General features: G+C 43.2%; 1 protein-coding gene across 7 annotated transcripts in view; it reads right to left on the bottom strand.

The window, feature by feature from the left end:
- The window catches only part of PIK3R6 (phosphoinositide-3-kinase regulatory subunit 6), a 129,969-nt gene that overhangs the window by 66,728 nt on the left and 44,359 nt on the right, over positions 1-18,882 (bottom strand). Inside the window, exon 1 of one of the 7 annotated variants that reach the window (XM_069750645.1) lies at positions 4,680-4,799. The exons of 5 other annotated variants lie outside the window; for them this stretch is intronic. The gene's annotated coding sequence lies outside the window, so the exon portion shown is untranslated. Of the gene's footprint in view, positions 1-4,679; positions 4,800-18,882 lie in introns of those variants that run through there. One more of the 7 variants, XM_069750648.1, reaches the window with a different exon arrangement.

The raw sequence follows: 18,882 nt of genomic DNA, 5'->3' as shown, positions 1-18,882 counted from the left end.
AGTGTTTGCACACTTATTGTACATCAGTTGGTAACATTGGTCAAAAAAAAAAGAAAGTTGATTGACACATTCAAAAAATGGATAAAATCTTCAGATTTTATTCCATAAGTATCAATTAAAATCCACATGCTAATGATAGAAAAAGACACTGTCTTGTTTGTGGTGCTGTGTGCAACCTTTGTCATGGAGAAGATCACATTTCTTTATGATAAAAAGTGCTAAAACAATGTTACTTACGTTTTTTATTTATCAACCACAAAGCCTGAGGTTCTGGTACAATTAATGGGGTCACAATAAAGACAGAACTAATTGCACTTGTGCAAGTGCGATCGTCTCAAATCCCTATGAAGCTCATAGGGTCCGTATGAAGGTTTCCCGTAGGCCGTATGACAGATTGTATTATTATCTGCACATCAGAAATTGCCATACTTGTTTTCTCTATACAGTGTCCTTTAGTTATGATCTGTTTGGATAAATGAGTTATGCAAGACTGTTAGCAAAGTGGTTGTTTGGGACACGTGACTTAATCAATGAATTTACGATTTTCAGCCAGTCCCATTGGCACTAGTATAGTGTTTGCCTCTCGCCCCATGCTGTCCGTCTTTACAAACGTAACAGATTGGGTGGTGGTGCTGGGCTCCCTGATACCAGTACAGTCCTGCAATAGGAGCCACTGGTGTAACAATTCATGACATTTCTTCTTAAATATTCCACCATCCCCTGTTCCCAATTGTGGGAGGCTATGGAATCTTCCCTATGTGTATCCCCTGCAACTAATACTAATCCTACTTAACCCCTATTTTGCTTTATCACATGGGAATAATCAAGGTGTGGTAGATGATATTCACCTAAAACAGAATTTGTTTATATGATACTCTTACTTAAGGAAGCATTCCTCCTCCCATAAAAGCTGTATCCTCTTAATATATTGCAATCATTATATTATATAGCACTGTGAACTTACAATTTCCCATTTTGCCTTTCTACCCAGCTAATTCTTCTCTTTTCTCTGTTCTATGTAGAAACATGAAGTCTCTTCTCCCTGCATTTATCATTCCCTTCTTCAACTCCAGACTCAGCTCCTCCACTCCTTTCCCTGCCATAGACTTTTGCAGTGTCTCATGTCTTGTGCAGAGAAAATTGACCCCCTCTTTCTACATAGATCACAGAAGGATTCACCTAGTCTGTTTTAAATCACATGATGTCATAGACCTAATGGAAAGAGAATTATCTGGGTAGAAAGACAAAATGAGCAATTGTAAGTACACAGTGCTGTATAATATGATGACTGCAATATATTAAGAGGATAAAAACTATTCTAAAGACACACTGATAGGGAATTTAGATTGTGAGCCCCATTGGGGACACCGTTGATAATATGTGCAAACTGTAAAGCGCTGCGGAATATGTTAGCGCTATATACAAATATAGATTATTATTATTGTTTGATGGGAGGAGGAGTGTGTCTTTAATGGGCTATGGGAAGGAAGTAGTCATTCTAATATCCTTAATTTTGGAAACTCCATTGACCTTAACCCCACCATTTTGTTCATTAGGCCCACTCGTCTCGGGCCTCTGGTCACATTACCGAAGCATTTTTATACACCAAACTTTATTCTTGACCTGAAAAGTTGTAGCCTTGCAATAGATGGCTGCTAGCCTACACAACTGCAAACAAATGGTCAATCAGATAACTTTATATGAACATATCGTGTGCAAAAATTGTAAGGATCATAACAAATGTAATAAAATCTGGGATGCTTGTTGTGGGTCATCTTTGACCCAGTACTCTGCAGCTACCCCTCTCTGTTCCTCCAGATATGTGACACTGGCTTATGCAACCACATCATTTCAGTCTTTTTTTTTTTCTTTCTTTTTAGTCTGATTGAATCAGAGACTTTATCAATTGCATAACTGCTTATATTAGCACTTGTGAGCGACCCTTGCACACTGCCTTTTGATTATGAAATGTATGTGACTTTTTGATATTTTTGATACTTTCCATACCTACAAAGTGTGCTCTCTAATCGCCATGGTACTTGAGCCTATTGTACTAAATCCCGTATTTTTCGGACTATAAGATGCACTTTTTCCCCAAAATATTTGGGAGGAAAATGGGGGTTGCGTCTTATAGTCCGAACACAGGCTTACCGGGGTTTGTGACAGTGGTGTAGCAGCGTACCTTCCTCAGGATCCCGATGGCGGCAGAAGTGTGGCGATGCTGAAGATCAGTGTCGGCGCTGAGCAGTGCGGAGAGTTGATTTCCCTGCGGCCATCTTCCTGAAGCCGTGGGCCACCAGAGTCGGCGCATGTACGGATTGAGATGTCGGCTGGGCCTCTTGCTCTCCATTTTCCTGAGGCTGTGGCTGCCGGAGGCCACGCTTGCACAGATTGGGATCTCGGCGGCGCTCGGCTCCAGGAAAATGGCCACCAACAAACCAATGATGCACTTTGCTCTACTCACCATGGACACCGGGCCTCAGCATCGCCAAATTTCTACCGCCGGCATCTTGAGAAGGGACACTGCCCCATGCAACACACTCTGCTCTGCCTCACAGCTGACAATGAACCCGCAGCATTGCACCGCTGGGATACCCCCGGACTGCAGCATTGCCCCACTTCTGCTGCCGCCGGCTTCCTGAGGAAGGGACGATGCCTCCTGTGACCCCACTCTACCACCGCCGGCACTCAGGTAAGATACCTTAAATTCGGACGATAAGATGGACCCCTATTTTTCACCCCAAAATGTGGGGTGCGTCTTATAGTCAGAAAAATACGGTATTTCTGCAGTAACTGTATAATGCTCTGACAATGTTGTTTTGTATGTTGTGTTTTCTGTAGTACATTTTACAATAAAAATAGTATGACTAAAAAAAAAAAGAAAATTCCCCATCCCCTGTGGGTGATATTATTGAGAAGTGGAAGGAACCACAGCAACTCAGCCACAAGGAGGAAAGAGCATAGAATTACAGAGCGAGTGCTAAGGAACAGAGGACATAAAAGTCACCAGCGCTCTGCTGACTCCATAACTGCAGAGTCCAGACCTCATCTGGTATTAACATCAGCACAAACATTGTGCCAAAAGCTTGATTGCTTGGGTATCCATGACCGAGCAGATGATTGCAGCCTTAAATCACCAAGCACAATGCCGAGCATCGGATAGAGTGGTGTAAAGCACCCACGTTTGGACCCTGGAGGAAACGTGTTCTGTGCATTGACGGATCGCACTTTTCTGTATGGTGTCTGTTGGATGCGTCTGGGTTTGGTGAATACCAGTAGAACATTACCTGCATAACTGCATTGTACCCGCTGTAGGGTTTGGTGGAGGAAGGATAATACTTTGGGCTTGTTTTGGCTTTTTTTGAGGGGTTGGCCTTGGCCTCTTAGTTCCAGTGAAGGAACATTTTAATTCTTCAGCATAAGACATTTTGGACAATTGTAGCTTCCAACTTTAACAGAACAGAGAAGGGCCTTGCACAAACTGTTCCCACAAAGGCAGAGTTGGGTGAGTTTGCTGTAGAAAACCTGCCTGGTCGCACAGCCATGATCATTGACCACCATTGGGATGAATTAGCTTCTCACTAAAACAACAAGAGAAGCAGGAAAATCTGATAGTCAGTACGTGACCGGAACTACACAAAGCGCAGATTTCCGGTCATCTGTCGACTGCTCAAGCAGGCAACAGAGCGCTATATTGACAGTGTACATATTTGCACACTGTCAGGATTTGGCTACCTGCAGTATGATAAAGGCACTGCCGAAATATAGTTTTTGCCTGGAAAACTCCTTTAAATACTTATAAGAAAAGCCTGTGACTGTGATGAAAGACTGCTGACTATAGACCCAATGGTTGTTCATAAATGGGATTGTCCAGTATAAAAAAAGAAAACCTTGCACCCTATAAGAAAATTTTGAGTTAACAGAGGGGAGTCCTTTGATCCTCATCTTTTTGCTAGAGACAAGTGGAAATCTCTAGAGACAGACCTATTGCCAAGCTTCAGTTATCCCGTGGTGGTACAGGGAAATGTAACACTAAATGCCAGATTTCCTTACATATTACAACTGATTGCTGAGCACCCCAGCTGGAGACACAACTATATCAGGTAATTGTCAAGGGAAACAAACTGTTCAAAGGGAGGAACTCGTTTAATCTCCAGAGCTTTATTACTGGCGCAGAAAAGCATAAATCCATTTACACAGAATCATAGAATGGTAGAGTTGGAAGTGACCTCCGGGGTCATCGTGTCCAACCCCCTGCTCAAAGCAGGATTCACTAAATCATATCAAATAGATGTCTGTCCAGCCTCTGTTACATCAAGGTTACATCGTTGCCAATATAGTAACCATCTTGTTGAAAATTCGCTACTGCCTACATAAGTGGTAACAAACAATAAGTTTATAGTACAAACAGCAAAGACAAGAAAGAAACATCCAATACTATAAGAAAACAAACATGTAGGACTTAATCCAGAAGCAGAACTGATAGTTCTGGTCAACGAGAAAAAACTAGTTGTAATTTGTAGGAAGGTGTAGTTTCAAAATATAAGAATTTCAGCTGGGAGCATGGCACGGTGGGTGACCGGAGTGGGCGTCATGGGTAGGTAACAAGGGTGGGTGACATGGACGGAAAAGTTTGCAGGTGTAAAAATGAAATATTTGCAGATATTATTCTATCCTACCTGAACCTTTCCGATACCAGATCCTCCCAGTCATGAGCTCCAATTCACAATAAACCCAAACATACTGAGCCAAGGCAGAGCTGTGCATCTGGGCTCCGACTGAGTCACTGAATAATAAGCGGGTTGTCTACTGTTACACCATGGATAAAGGACTTTTGAAAACCTTAATATGGGGGATTGTCTTCACAGAGAGCATCTCAAGCTGTGCATGGTTGGGGCAGTGATGCAGAAGGGTGGGGGTGCACATTCCCATGCACGCTGCCACATTATCTAATAATGTTTAACTATTTCACCATCATGGTTAAAGGCAATGTCAAGTTCTATTATCTCTTTTTCAACCGAGCCTTTCTTGAATAGATAAATAGATAGCACATCCATCTAATGGAGTTATTTAACGGTTTTCCTAAAATCAATACCGCAGTATTGACAGGAAATATTCAGGGGTGATCCTCTATGTTAATTAGAGTTATTAGTAACAAGGCAGATTTAAGCCAGAGCTCCAGGCCGAAGTGTTCAGTTTGTAAATTAAAGACAGATATTGGTGGATGTACAGGACAATAATCGAAAATGGAATGCTAATCAAGAGGATTGGAGATATCTAAGAGCACAGGCAGATCTTTGTGGTGGATAATGATAAAAATTAATTCTTTAGCTCAGAATAAACCAATATGTATACTTGCGCTAATTGAGATAGACGGGTTATTAACTGTACACAGCGTAATAACAAGATAGCGTGTATAGCTAATATATAAAGCTGAATGTGTGTGTGTGTGTATGTGTGTGTGCATGTCCGGGATTGGCATCTGAACCGTCGCAGCTACAGCCACAAAATTTTGCACAGTCACACATCTGGACCCCGAGAGCGTCATAGGCTATGTTGTGAGGCGAAATTTTAACCCCGCGCGTTCCAATTCCCCAAACAATTTTGCCCCTATCTACATAATGGGGAAAAGTGAAAGGAAAAGTGTTGGAGGCGTCACAGCTACAGCCACAAAATTTTGCACAGTCACACGTCTGGACCCTGAGAGCGTCATAGGCTATGTTGTGAGGCAAAATTTTAACCCCGCGCATTCCAATTCCCCAAACAATTTTGCCCCTATCTACATAATTGGGAAAAAGTGAAAGGAAAAGTGTTGGAGGCGTCACAGCTACAGCCACAAAATTTTGCACAGTCACACGTCTGGACCCTGAGAGCGTCATAGGCTATGTTGTGAGGCAAAATTTGAACCCCGCGCGTTCCAATTCCCCAAACAATTTTGCCCCTATCTACATAATTGGGAAAAAGTGAAAGGAAAAGTGTTGGAGGCGTCACAGCTACAGCCACAAAATTTTGCATAGTCACACGTCTGGACCATGATAGCGTCATAGGCTGTTGTGAGGTGAAATTTTAACCCCGCGCTTTCCAATTCACCAAACAATTTTGCCCCCATCTACATAATGGGGAAAAAGTGAAAGGAAAAGTGTTGGAGGCAAATTGACAGATGCCAGATGTGAACAAGGGGGACTTAAAGAGTGAGAGCGATGGCACCAAAGAGTATATACCGTACAGTTGCTAAGGTGGGGCCCCGACATGGGATACTCACCACACACGGGAATATGAACACACACAAAATGCACCACACACTACCACGTGCTTGAACGCATATACCACCCTTAGCACACATTTCACCACACATACACCAACCTCGCCACATAAAAGTCGAAACACAAAAGTCGTCGCTCAAAACTCGCCACATGCAAAACTAGGCTCACGCAAAACTCGCCACACGTGCAAAACTCACCTCATGGAAAACTCGCCACACGCAAAACTTGCACCCGCGGAAAAATTGCTACATGCACAAAAGTTGCAACACATGCAAAAGTTGCCTCACTCAAAACTTGCACATACTCAAAACACACCGCACATAAAACTCGCCACGCTCAAAACTCGTCATTCGCAAAATTTGCTGCACACAACTTGCTACACTAACCTGTCCTGTCACATGCAACTCGACAGACAATAAGTTGCTACACGCATGTCGCCACACAAAACTCATCACACACAACTTGACACATGAAACTCGCCCTAAAACACACACAAGTCTGGTATTATCCTTAAAAAATAAAAATCTGATTCATAAGCAGACAAACTACAAGAGCAACAAATGTACCATATAGGAAATACGGCAGCTGTCAGTCACATGACCTGTCTATTATTTGTATGTGTGAGCTAATATATACTGCCAGGGGGGAGGGCTTCCTGTTGGCTGGGGATTTATAAGGCTGCCAATTTAGTGCTATATACAGGAGAGATGACACACAGGTATATACTATATACAGGAGAAGATGACACACAGGTATATACTATATAAAGGAGGAGATGACACACAGGTATATACTATATACAGGAGCAGATGACACACAGGTATATACTATATACAGGAGCAGAGGACACACAGGTATATACTATCTACAGGAGGAGATGACTTACGGGTATATACTATATACAGGAGCAGATGACTTACAGGTATAAACTATATACAGGAGGAGATGACACACGTATATACAGGAGGAGATGACACACAGGTATATACTATATACAGGAGGAGATGACACACAGGTATATACTATATACAGGAGGAGATGACACACACATATATACTATATACAGGGGAGATAACACACAGGTATATACTATATACAGGAGGAGATGACATACAGGTATATGCTATATACAGGAGGAGATGACATCCTGGTATATACTATATACAGGGGAGATGACATACAGGTACATACTATATACAGGGGCGATGACACACAGGTATATACTATATACAGGTGGAGATGACATACAGGTATATACTATATACTGGAGGAGATGACACACAGGTATATACTTTATACAGGAGCAGATGATACACAGGTATATACTATATACAGGAGGAGATGAGTTACAGGTACATACTATAAATAGGAGGAGATAACACACGTATATACTATATACAGGAGGAGATGACATACAGGTACAGGGTGGAGCGCGGTAATTTGCTTTTTTGCACTGCATGCTGTGGCGGCACTGTCGGTCGAAGAGAGGGGAGAGTGGGTGTGGCTTACAGTGGCTGATGGGAGATTTGTATTCCTCTGCCTTTCAGTTGCCATCATGCAGTGGACACGTGAGGAGAGGTCATTTTGTGTTGAAGCGTATTTTTCAAATGCCCACTCGATCATTGCAGTGCAGCGTGCTTTTCGTTTACAATTCGCTGTTCCTCCACGCGGACGTGTTCCTGGACGGCAATCAATTGTAAATTGGGTGAATGCATTCAGAACAGCAGGGAATGTGTCATGTGTACGAAGGGGACCTGAGAGAAGGATTACAACACCACAAAACATCGAGAGAGTTAGAGCAGCAGTACTGCAATCTCCGAAACGCTCTGCTCGGAAGCAATCATTTGCTCTTGGCATTTCAAGACGTTCTCTCCACCGGATTCTTCATGATGAACTGAATTTTCACCCGTATAAAATGTGCGTGGTCCAACATTTGTCAGCATGGGACTATTTGACACGGCGGACCTCTTGTGAAGACATGTTAGCAACGATACCCCGTGACACAATTGTGTTTTTTTCTGATGAGGCACATTTTCACCTCAGTGGGTGTGTAAACAAACAAAATATGCGTTACTGGAGTGAAACAAACCCCAGAGAAGTTCACGAGAGACCTCTGCATTCGGACCGCGTCACTGTGTGGTGCGCCATATCACGAGTAGGCATCATTGGTCCTTACTTTTTTCAGGATAATGGTCGTGCCATAACTGTGAACTCCGAACGGTACTTCTGGGAGAAGCGAAGTCTCCCTAAGCTAGAAGATCGTTGGGTACAGCCGGGACCAGCTGCTTCGAAAGCATCACCAAACCAGGGATTCAAGCTTCAGGAGGCTAATTTGCATATTCCAGGTGCCTTCTGGGAGAAGCGAAGTCTCCCTAAGCTAGAAGATCGTTGGGTACAGCCGGGACCAGCTGCTTCGAAAGCATCACCAAACCAGGGATTCAAGCTTCAGGAGGCTAATTTGCATATTCCAGGTGCCTTCTGGGAGAAGCGAAGTCTCCCTAAGCTAGAAGATCGTTGGGTACAGCCGGGACCAGCTGCTTCGAAAGCATCACCAAACCAGGGATTCAAGCTTCAGGAGGCTAATTTGCATATTCCAGGTGCCTTCTGGGAGAAGCGAAGTCTCCCTAAGCTAGAAGATCGTTGGGTACAGCCGGGACCAGCTGCTTCGAAAGCATCACCAAACCAGGGATTCAAGCTTCAGGAGGCTAATTTGCATATTCCAGGTGCCTTCTGGGAGAAGCGAAGTCTCCCTAAGCTAGAAGATCGTTGGGTACAGCCGGGACCAGCTGCTTCGAAAGCATCACCAAACCGCGCGCCTTACGGCGTGCAAATTTTTGCCTGTAGGACATTATTGCAAGAGAGCTTGGCTGAGTAGATTACACAAGAAGGAAAACACACAGCAAGTCAGCAGGATCTAGGAGCAACATGGCAGAGGTGACAACCTACATGGTGAGCTGCAGCATGTGCTACATGTTCACAGATTGACCAGAAGAAGAATCCAATTTCACCTGTCAGAAGTGTAGACTAGTGGCCCTTTTAGAAGAAAAGGTGCGGGGTCTGGAAGAAAGAATAGCAACTTTGAAACTCATCAAAGAGAATGAAGACTTTCTAGACAAAACAGAAGCATCTCTACTGGTCACAGAAGGTGCAAAAAGTGTCAGAGAACCTCCAAAAGCAGATGAGTGGAAGCATGTGACCAAAAGAAGCAAGAAGACCATGGAGAAATCACCAACCACACAACTGAGGAACCGATATCAAATCTTTGTAGAGGATGAAGATGGCACACCTAAGAATGAAGCAATACCAGCAAGCAAAAAAGAAAAGGGCACACAGCAACAAGTGACAGCAAAAAGTACAGCCAAGAAGCAACGAAGAGTGGTGGTGGTGGGAGACTCACTACTGAGAGGCACCGAAGCAGCCATCTGCAGACCGGACATAACTGCAAGAGAAGTATGCTGCCTTCCAGGTGCGATGATCAAGGATGTGACCGATAGGATACCAAAGCTCTTCAGCTCCAAGGACGTCCACCCATTTCTTCTGATACATGTTGGCACCAATGACACGGCAAGGAAGGACCTACCGACAATCTGCAAGGACTTTGAAGAGTTGGGGAAGAAAGTAAAGGAACTGGATGCACAGGTAGTTTTTTCTTCTATCCTTCCAGTAGACGGGCATGGCACCAGGAGATGGAACAGGATCCTTGATGCAAACAACTGGCTAAGACGATGGTGCAGACAACAAGGATTTGGATTCCTGGACCACGGTGTGAATTACTGGTATGATGGACTCCTCGCCAGAGACGGACTACACCTCAACAAACCTGGGAAACACACATTCGCCAGAAGACTCGCTACACTCATCAGGAGGGCGTTAAACTAGAAGAAGAGGGGACGGGAAGAAAAACATTAGACTCGAACAAAGACGACCCAGGAAAACATACTCAGAAGGGAGGTAAGAACATTTCTAAAACAATCCACAGTGAGGAGATTGGAACAAAACAAAATCCTCTAAACTGCATGCTCGCAAACGCCAGAAGCCTGACAAACAAGATGGAAGAACTAGAAGCAGAAATATCTACAGGTAACTTTGACATAGTGGGAATAACCGAGACATGGTTAGATGAAAGCTATGACTGGGCAGTTAACTTACAGGGTTACAGTCTGTTTAGAAAGGATCGTAAAAATCGGAGAGGAGGAGGGGTTTGTCTCTATGTAAAGTCTTGTCTAAAGTCCACTTTAAGGGAGGATATTAGCGAAGGGAATGAGGATGTCGAGTCCATATGGGTTGAAATTAATGGAGGGAAAAATGGTAACAAAATTCTCATTGGGGTCTGTTACAAACCCCCAAATATAACAGAAAGCATGGAAAGTCTACTTCTAAAGCAGATAGATGAAGCTGCAACCCATAATGAGGTCCTGGTTATGGGGGACTTTAACTACCCGGATATTAACTGGGAAACAGAAACCTGTGAAACCCATAAAGGCAACAGGTTTCTGCTAATAACCAAGAAAAATTATCTTTCACAATTGGTGCAGAATCCAACCAGAGGAGCAGCACTTTTAGACCTAATACTATCTAATAGACCTGACAGAATAACAAATCTGCAGGTGGTTGGGCATTTAGGAAATAGCGACCACAATATTGTGCAGTTTCACCTGTCTTTCACTAGGGGGACTTGTCAGGGAGTCACAAAAACATTGAACTTTAGGAAGGCAAAGTTTGAACAGCTTAGAGATGCCCTCAATCTGGTAGACTGGGACAATATCCTCAGAACTAATAATACAGATAATAAATGGGAAATGTTTAAGAACATCCTAAATAGGCAGTGTAAGCGGTTTATACCTTGTGGGAATAAAAGGACTAGAAATAGGAAAAACCCAATGTGGCTAAACAAAAAAGTAAGACAGGCAATTAACAGTAAAAAGAAAGCATTTGCACTACTAAAGCAGGATGGCACCATTGAAGCTCTAAAAAACTATAGGGAGAAAAATACTTTATCTAAAAAACTAATTAAAGCTGCCAAAAAGGAAACAGAGAAGCACATTGCTAAGGAGAGTAAAACTAATCCCAAACTGTTCTTCAACTATATCAATAGTAAAAGAATAAAAACTGAAAATGTAGGCCCCTTAAAAAATAGTGAGGAAAGAATGGTTGTAGATGACGAGGAAAAAGCTAACATATTAAACACCTTCTTCTCCACGGTATTCACGGTGGAAAATGAAATGCTAGGTGAAATCCCAAGAAACAATGAAAACCCTATATTAAGGGTCACCAATCTAACCCAAGAAGAGGTGCGAAACCGGCTAAATAAGATTAAAATAGATAAATCTCCGGGTCCGGATGGCATACACCCACGAGTACTAAGAGAACTAAGTAATGTAATAGATAAACCATTATTTCTTATTTTTAGTGACTCTATAGCGACAGGGTCTGTTCCGCAGGACTGGCGCATAGCAAATGTGGTGCCAATATTCAAAAAGGGCTCTAAAAGTGAACCTGGAAATTATAGGCCAGTAAGTCTAACCTCTATTGTTGGTAAAATATTTGAAGGGTTTCTGAGGGATGTTATTCTGGATTATCTCAATGAGAATAACTGTTTAACTCCATATCAGCATGGGTTTATGAGAAATCGCTCCTGTCAAACCAATCTAATCAGTTTTTATGAAGAGGTAAGCTATAGACTGGACCACGGTGAGTCATTGGACGTGGTATATCTCGATTTTTCCAAAGCGTTTGATACCGTGCCGCACAAGAGGTTGGTACACAAAATGAGAATGCTTGGTCTGGGGGAAAATGTGTGTAAATGGGTTAGTAACTGGCTTAGTGATAGAAAGCAGAGGGTGGTTATAAATGGTATAGTCTCTAACTGGGTCGCTGTGACCAGTGGGGTACCGCAGGGGTCAGTATTGGGACCTGTTCTCTTCAACATATTCATTAATGATCTGGTAGAAGGTTTACACAGTAAAATATCGATATTTGCAGATGATACAAAACTATGTAAAGCAGTTAATACAAGAGAAGATAGTATTCTGCTACAGATGGATCTGGATAAGTTGGAAACTTGGGCTGAAAGGTGGCAGATGAGGTTTAACAATGATAAATGTAAGGTTATACACATGGGAAGAGGGAATCAATATCACCATTACACACTGAACGGGAAACCACTGGGTAAATCTGACAGGGAGAAGGACTTGGGGATCCTAGTTAATAATAAACTTACCTGGAGCAGCCAGTGCCAGGCAGCAGCTGCCAAGGCAAACAGGATCATGGGGTGCATTAAAAGAGGTCTGGATACACATGATGAGAGCATTATACTGCCTCTGTACAAATCCCTAGTTAGACCGCACATGGAGTACTGTGTCCAGTTTTGGGCACCGGTGCTCAGGAAGGATATAATGGAACTAGAGAGAGTACAAAGGAGGGCAACAAAATTAATAAAGGGGATGGGAGAACTACAATACCCAGATAGATTAGCGAAATTAGGATTATTTAGTCTAGAAAAAAGACGACTGAGGGGCGATCTAATAACCATGTATAAGTATATAAGGGGACAATACAAATATCTCGCTGAGGATCTGTTTATACCAAGGAAGGTGACGGGCACAAGGGGGCATTCTTTGCGTCTGGAGGAGAGAAGGTTTTTCCACCAACATAGAAGAGGATTCTTTACTGTTAGGGCAGTGAGAATCTGGAATTGCTTGCCTGAGGAGGTGGTGATGGCGAACTCAGTCGAGGGGTTCAAGAGAGGCCTGGATGTCTTCCTGGAGCAGAACAATATTGTATCATACAATTATTAGGTTCTGTAGAAGGACGTAGATCTGGGTATTTATTATGATGGAATATAGGCTGAACTGGATGGACAAATGTCTTTTTTTCGGCCTTACTAACTATGTTACTATGTTACTTGTCTATGATACAGGATTATTTTCAGCCGGCTCTTGAGGCAATGGAACTAGAGGATACATGGTTCCAACAGGATGGTGCCACTGCACACACAGCGAGGGTTACCATGAATTGTTTGAGGCAAATGTTTCCTGGACGGCTTATCTCTTTGAGGGGAGATGTGAACTGGCCAGCACGCTCACCAGATTAAGCCCCATGCGATTTTTTCCTTTGGGGTTACCTGAAGTCTAAGGTGTATATCAACCGTCCCAACACATTGGAAGACCTAAGGAACAATATTGAAGCTGAAATTGGCAGAATACCAGTGGACATGCTTGTTAGAGTTCATGAAAACTTCAGAAAACGTATGCAGCAGTGTGTGGATAGCGAAGGTCGACATTTGCCAGATACACTATTTAAAACCATGTAATTTAACAATTCCATTACTGTTCAGTATAATTAAAATATAAAATAAATTTTTCTAATGATCATAATTTTTTTATTTCATTCCCAAATCAGCAAATTACCGCGCTCCACCCTGTATATACGATATAAAAGAGGAGATGACACATAGGTATAGAGGAGGAGAGGACATACAGCAGGTATATACTATACACAGGGGAGATGACATACAGGTATATACTATATACAGGAGATGACATACAGGTATATACTATATATAGGAGGAGATGATGTACAGGTATATAGTATATACAGAAGAGATGACAAACAGGTATATAATATATACAGGAGGAGATGACACATGGGTATATACAATATACAGGAGGAGATGACATACAGCAGGTATATACTATTTACAGGGGAGATGGCATACAGGTATATACTATATACAAGAGAAGACATACAGGTGTATACTATATGTAAGGGAGATAACAAACATTTATATACTGAGGTGAAAATGAGGGGTGTGAGGTGAAAATGAAAAGGTGTGAGTGCAAAATGAGAGGAGTGAGGGAAAATAGTGGAGTGATCAGAAAATGACAGATGTGAGGTCGAAATGACAAGTGTTAGGAGGGAATGAGAGGAGTGAGGGGGGAAAATGAGAGGTGTAAGGGAGAAAATGAGAGGTGTAAGGGAGAAAATGAGAGGCATGATGGGAAAATAAGAGACGTGAGGTGCTATAACTAACCACAGATATTTACTATGCCCAGGCAACGCCGGGCTCTTCAGCTAGTACCATATACAGGAGGAGATGACATACAGGTATATGCTATATACAGGAGGAGATGACATTCTGGTATATACTATATACAGGGGAGATGACATACAGGTACATACTATATACAGGGGCGATGACACACAGGTATATACTATATACAGTGGAGATGACACACAGGTATATACTATATACAGGTGGAGATGACATAAAGGTATATACTATATACTGGAGATGATACACAGGTATATACTATATACAGGAGGAGACGACTTACATGTACATACTATATATAGGAGGAGATGACACACGTATATACTATATACAGGAGGAGATGACATACAGGTATATACTATATAAAAGAGGAGATGACACATAGGTATAGAGGAGGAGAGGACATACAGCAGGTATATACTATATACAGGGGAGATGACATACAGGTATATACTATATACAGGAGATGACATACAGGTATATACTATATATAGGAGGAGATGACATACAGGTATATAGTATATACAGAAGAGATGACATACAGGTATATAATATATACAGGAGGAGATGACACATGGGTATATACAGGGCCGGCGTCAGCACCCGGCACAGCGGGCAAATGCCGGGGCCCTGGGGAGAGAGGGGGGCCCACTTAGCTGTCATAGATACAGCTGGGAGAGCAGAGCAGGAGATAACATGCTCTCTCCCCCCACAAAGTCACTGCTGGCTGCGTTCTCTTAACCCCTATGTGCCAGCTCTGACACAAGCATCTTCTCACTCAGTCAGTGCAGCCAGGCAGGCACACATAGGGGTTAACAGAAGGCAGCCAGTGTGACATTGTGGGCGGAGAGAGCACCTTCTCTGCTCTCCCCCCTGGCTGGCTGCAGACAGTGCTGAAGTTTATCAGGCAGATTCCAAGGAGCTCCGTCCTACTAGTGCCTGAGTGCAAAGGTATCTTGCAGTTGTGGCTCAGTCTGCTGCTGTCTGTCTCCGCTGCCTAAAAATGTGGGTGATGTCTAGAGGAGAAGCTGGTGGGGTGCAGCCTGTAGCCGCCCAGCTCACCCAGAATACATGCATGCTGCACCAAACCTGCACCAGTGGGGTAGGAAGAAGCTTAACCCCTTCCCATCTGTATGAAGGTTATTGCTGAACCTTAAAGATAACAATCCGACCCGCATAAATGGGGTTAACCAGATGCCAGGAGGGAGGGGAGCTGCTGCCATGGATAAATCTGAGCTGTGGGCTGTAGGTTGGGGCCCCGTGGCCCCAGGCTGGTGACTGGAGGGACTCTGCCCAGTGCTGGCATGTGGGTGATTTCTGCTCCGGAGTCTCAGCTTCTCTCCTCCAGGTCACACTGTGCAGTCACAGCAACATTGGTTGTCTCTGTCCAGGTCCCAGCAGCTGCCACTGCTCCCACCACGGACATGGCATCACTTAACCCTTCCCCTGCAGCCACCGGCAACAAATCCACATTATTCCTTGATGAAATCAGGTTCCAACCCAATAGAGGAGCAGACATTTCCTGCTGCCATTAGGGTCCGGGAGGGGGTGACCTGTGACATTGGTGCCCTGCTACTCTGTAGTGGGGGGTGAAAAGTGTAACATGGGGTAACGATGACGGAGAAATGCACAGGATAATAGTGAGCGCGACAGAGGGCAGTGTATGGTATGGAGCAGTCAGGGGGTGGGCTGCAGGATCCCCCCATACTGTACATGACTGCTCGGGACAGGGAGGCGTTTAATGAGCTTCTAATGAGAGGGCACTAATTGGGTCATTAGGGTTTGTGGAAAGGATTCAGCATCAGGTCCCTCATTAATGCCCGAGCCGCCTGTTACTTTGTAGCACAGATCTGTTGGGGCCGCAAAACCAAACAACGTTGTTTATGTAGAAAAGTCTTTCTTTCATAGAAAAACTCAAAACAGAAAAGCACCTCTCCTGTATATATACACTGCACAGCACCTTTCCTCCTGTATATATATACACTGCACAGCACCTCTCCTGTATATATACACTGCACAGCACCTTTCCTCCTGTATATATACACTGCACAGCACCTCTCCTGTATATATACACTGCACAGCACCTCCTCCTGTATATATACACTGCAGAATCTACAATAGCTGTCACTCATGTAAGAAGTGAAATCTGGCATTGTATTATACATTTCTCTGCCGTATCTGTGCATCATAAATCAGGGTATGTGTTAAAGGGGGGGGGGCCCACTGAGACTCTTTCGCCCGGGGCCCTCAAAAACCTGGAGCCGGCCCTGGGTATATACAATATACAGGAGGAGATGACATACAGCAGGTATATACTATTTACTATATACAAGAGAAGACATACAGGTGTATACTATATGTAAGGGAGATAACAAACATGTATATACTGAGGTGAAAATGAGGGGTGGGAGGTGAAAACGAAAAGGTGTGAGTGCAAAATGAGAGGAGTGAGGGAAAATAGTGGAGTGATCGGAAAATGACAGATGTGAGGTCGAAATGACAAGTGTTAGGGGGGAATGAGAGGAGTGAGGGGGAAAATGAGAGGTGTAAGGGAGAAAATGAGAGGTGTAAGGGAGAAAATGAGAGGTGTAAGGGATAAAATGAGAGGCATGATGGGAAAATAAGAGACGTGAGGTGCTATAACTAACCACAGATATTTACTATGCCCAGGCAACGCCGGGCTCTTCAGCTAGTCTAATATATAAAGCTGAATGTGTGTGTGTATGTGTGTGTCTGTATGTCCGGGATTGGCATCTGAACCGTCGCAGCTACAGCCACAAAATTTTGCATAGTCACACGTCTGGACCCCGAGAGCGTCATAGGTTATGTTTTGAGGTGAAATATTAACCCCGCACTTTCCAATTCACCAAACAATTTTGCCCCTATCTACATAATGGGGAAAAAGTGAAAGGAAAAGTGTTGGAGGCAAATTGAGAGCTTCCAGATGTGAACAAGGGGGACTTAAAGAATGAGAGCGATGGCGCCAAAGAGTATATACCGTACAGTTGCTAAGGTGGGGCCCCGATATGGGATACTCACCACACACGGGGATATGAACACACACACAAAATGCGCCACACACTACCACGTGCTTGAACACATATACCACCCTCAGCACACATTTTACCACACATACACCAACCTCGCCACATAAAAGTCGAAACACAAAAGTCACAGCTCAAAACTCGCCATGCGCAAAACTCACCACATGCAAAACTATGCTCACGCAAAACTCGCCACACGTGCAAAACTCACCTCATGGAAAACTCGCCACATGCACAAAAGTTGCAACCCATGCAAAAGTTGCCTCACACAAAACTTGCACATACTCAAAACGCACCACACATAAAACTCGCCACGCGCAAAACTCGCCATGCGCAAAACTTGTTGCACACAACTTGCTACACTAACCTGTCACATGCAACTCGACACACAAAAAGTTGCTACACGCATGTCGCCACACAACTCATCTCACAAAAGTCGCTACATGCATGTCGCCACACGCAACACAACACACATAACTTGACACACGAAACTCGCCCTAAAACACACACAAGTCTGATATTATCCTTCAAAAATAAAAATCTGATTAATAAGCAGACAAACTACAAAAGCAACAACTGTACCATATAGGAAATACGGCAGCTGTCAGTCACATGATCTGTCTATTATGTGTATGTGTGAGCTAATATATACTGCCAGGGGGGAGGGCTTCCTGTTGGCTGGGGATTTATCAGGCTGCCAATTTAGCTTACAAATACTGAGGTAAAAATACTGACCAAATAACGTGTGAACGAGGTCTAATACAGGAGGAGATGACATACAGATATATACTATGTACAGGGGAGATGACACACAGGTATATACTATATACAGGAGGAGATGACATACAGGTACATAGTATATACAGGAGCAGATGACCTACAGGTATATACTATATACAGAAGGAGATGACCTACAGGTATATGCTATATATAGGAGGAGATGACATACAGGTATATACTATATACAGGAAGAGATGACACACACATATATACTATATACAGGAGCAGATGACCTACAGGTATATACTATATACAGGAGGAGATGACATACAGGTATATGCTATATACAGGAGGAGATGACACACAGATATATACTATATACAGGAGAGATGACACACAGGTATATACTATATAGAGGAGGAGATGACGTTCAGGTATATACTATATACAGGAGGAGATTACACACAGGTATATACTATATACAGGAGCAGCTGAGCTACAGGTATATACTATATACAGGAGGAGATGACATACATGTATATACTATATATAGGAGGAGATGACATACAGGTATATACTATATACAGGGGAGATGACATACAGGTATATACTATATACAGGAGATGACATACAGGTGTATACTATATATAAGGGAGATGACAAACATGTATATACTAAGGTGAAAATGAGAGGTGTGAGGTGAAAATGAAAAGGTATGAGTGGAAAATGAGAGGAGTGAGAGAAAATAGTGGAGTGATCGGAAAATGACAGATGTGAGGTCGAAATGACAAGTGTTAGGGGG

The sequence above is a fragment of the Ranitomeya imitator genome, chromosome 2, assembly GCF_032444005.1.
Source record: "Ranitomeya imitator isolate aRanImi1 chromosome 2, aRanImi1.pri, whole genome shotgun sequence".
Taxonomy (NCBI): Eukaryota; Metazoa; Chordata; class Amphibia; order Anura; family Dendrobatidae; genus Ranitomeya; species Ranitomeya imitator.
The sequence above is the reverse complement of the archived record's forward strand: the minus strand, read 5'-3'. Positions and strand labels throughout refer to the sequence as shown.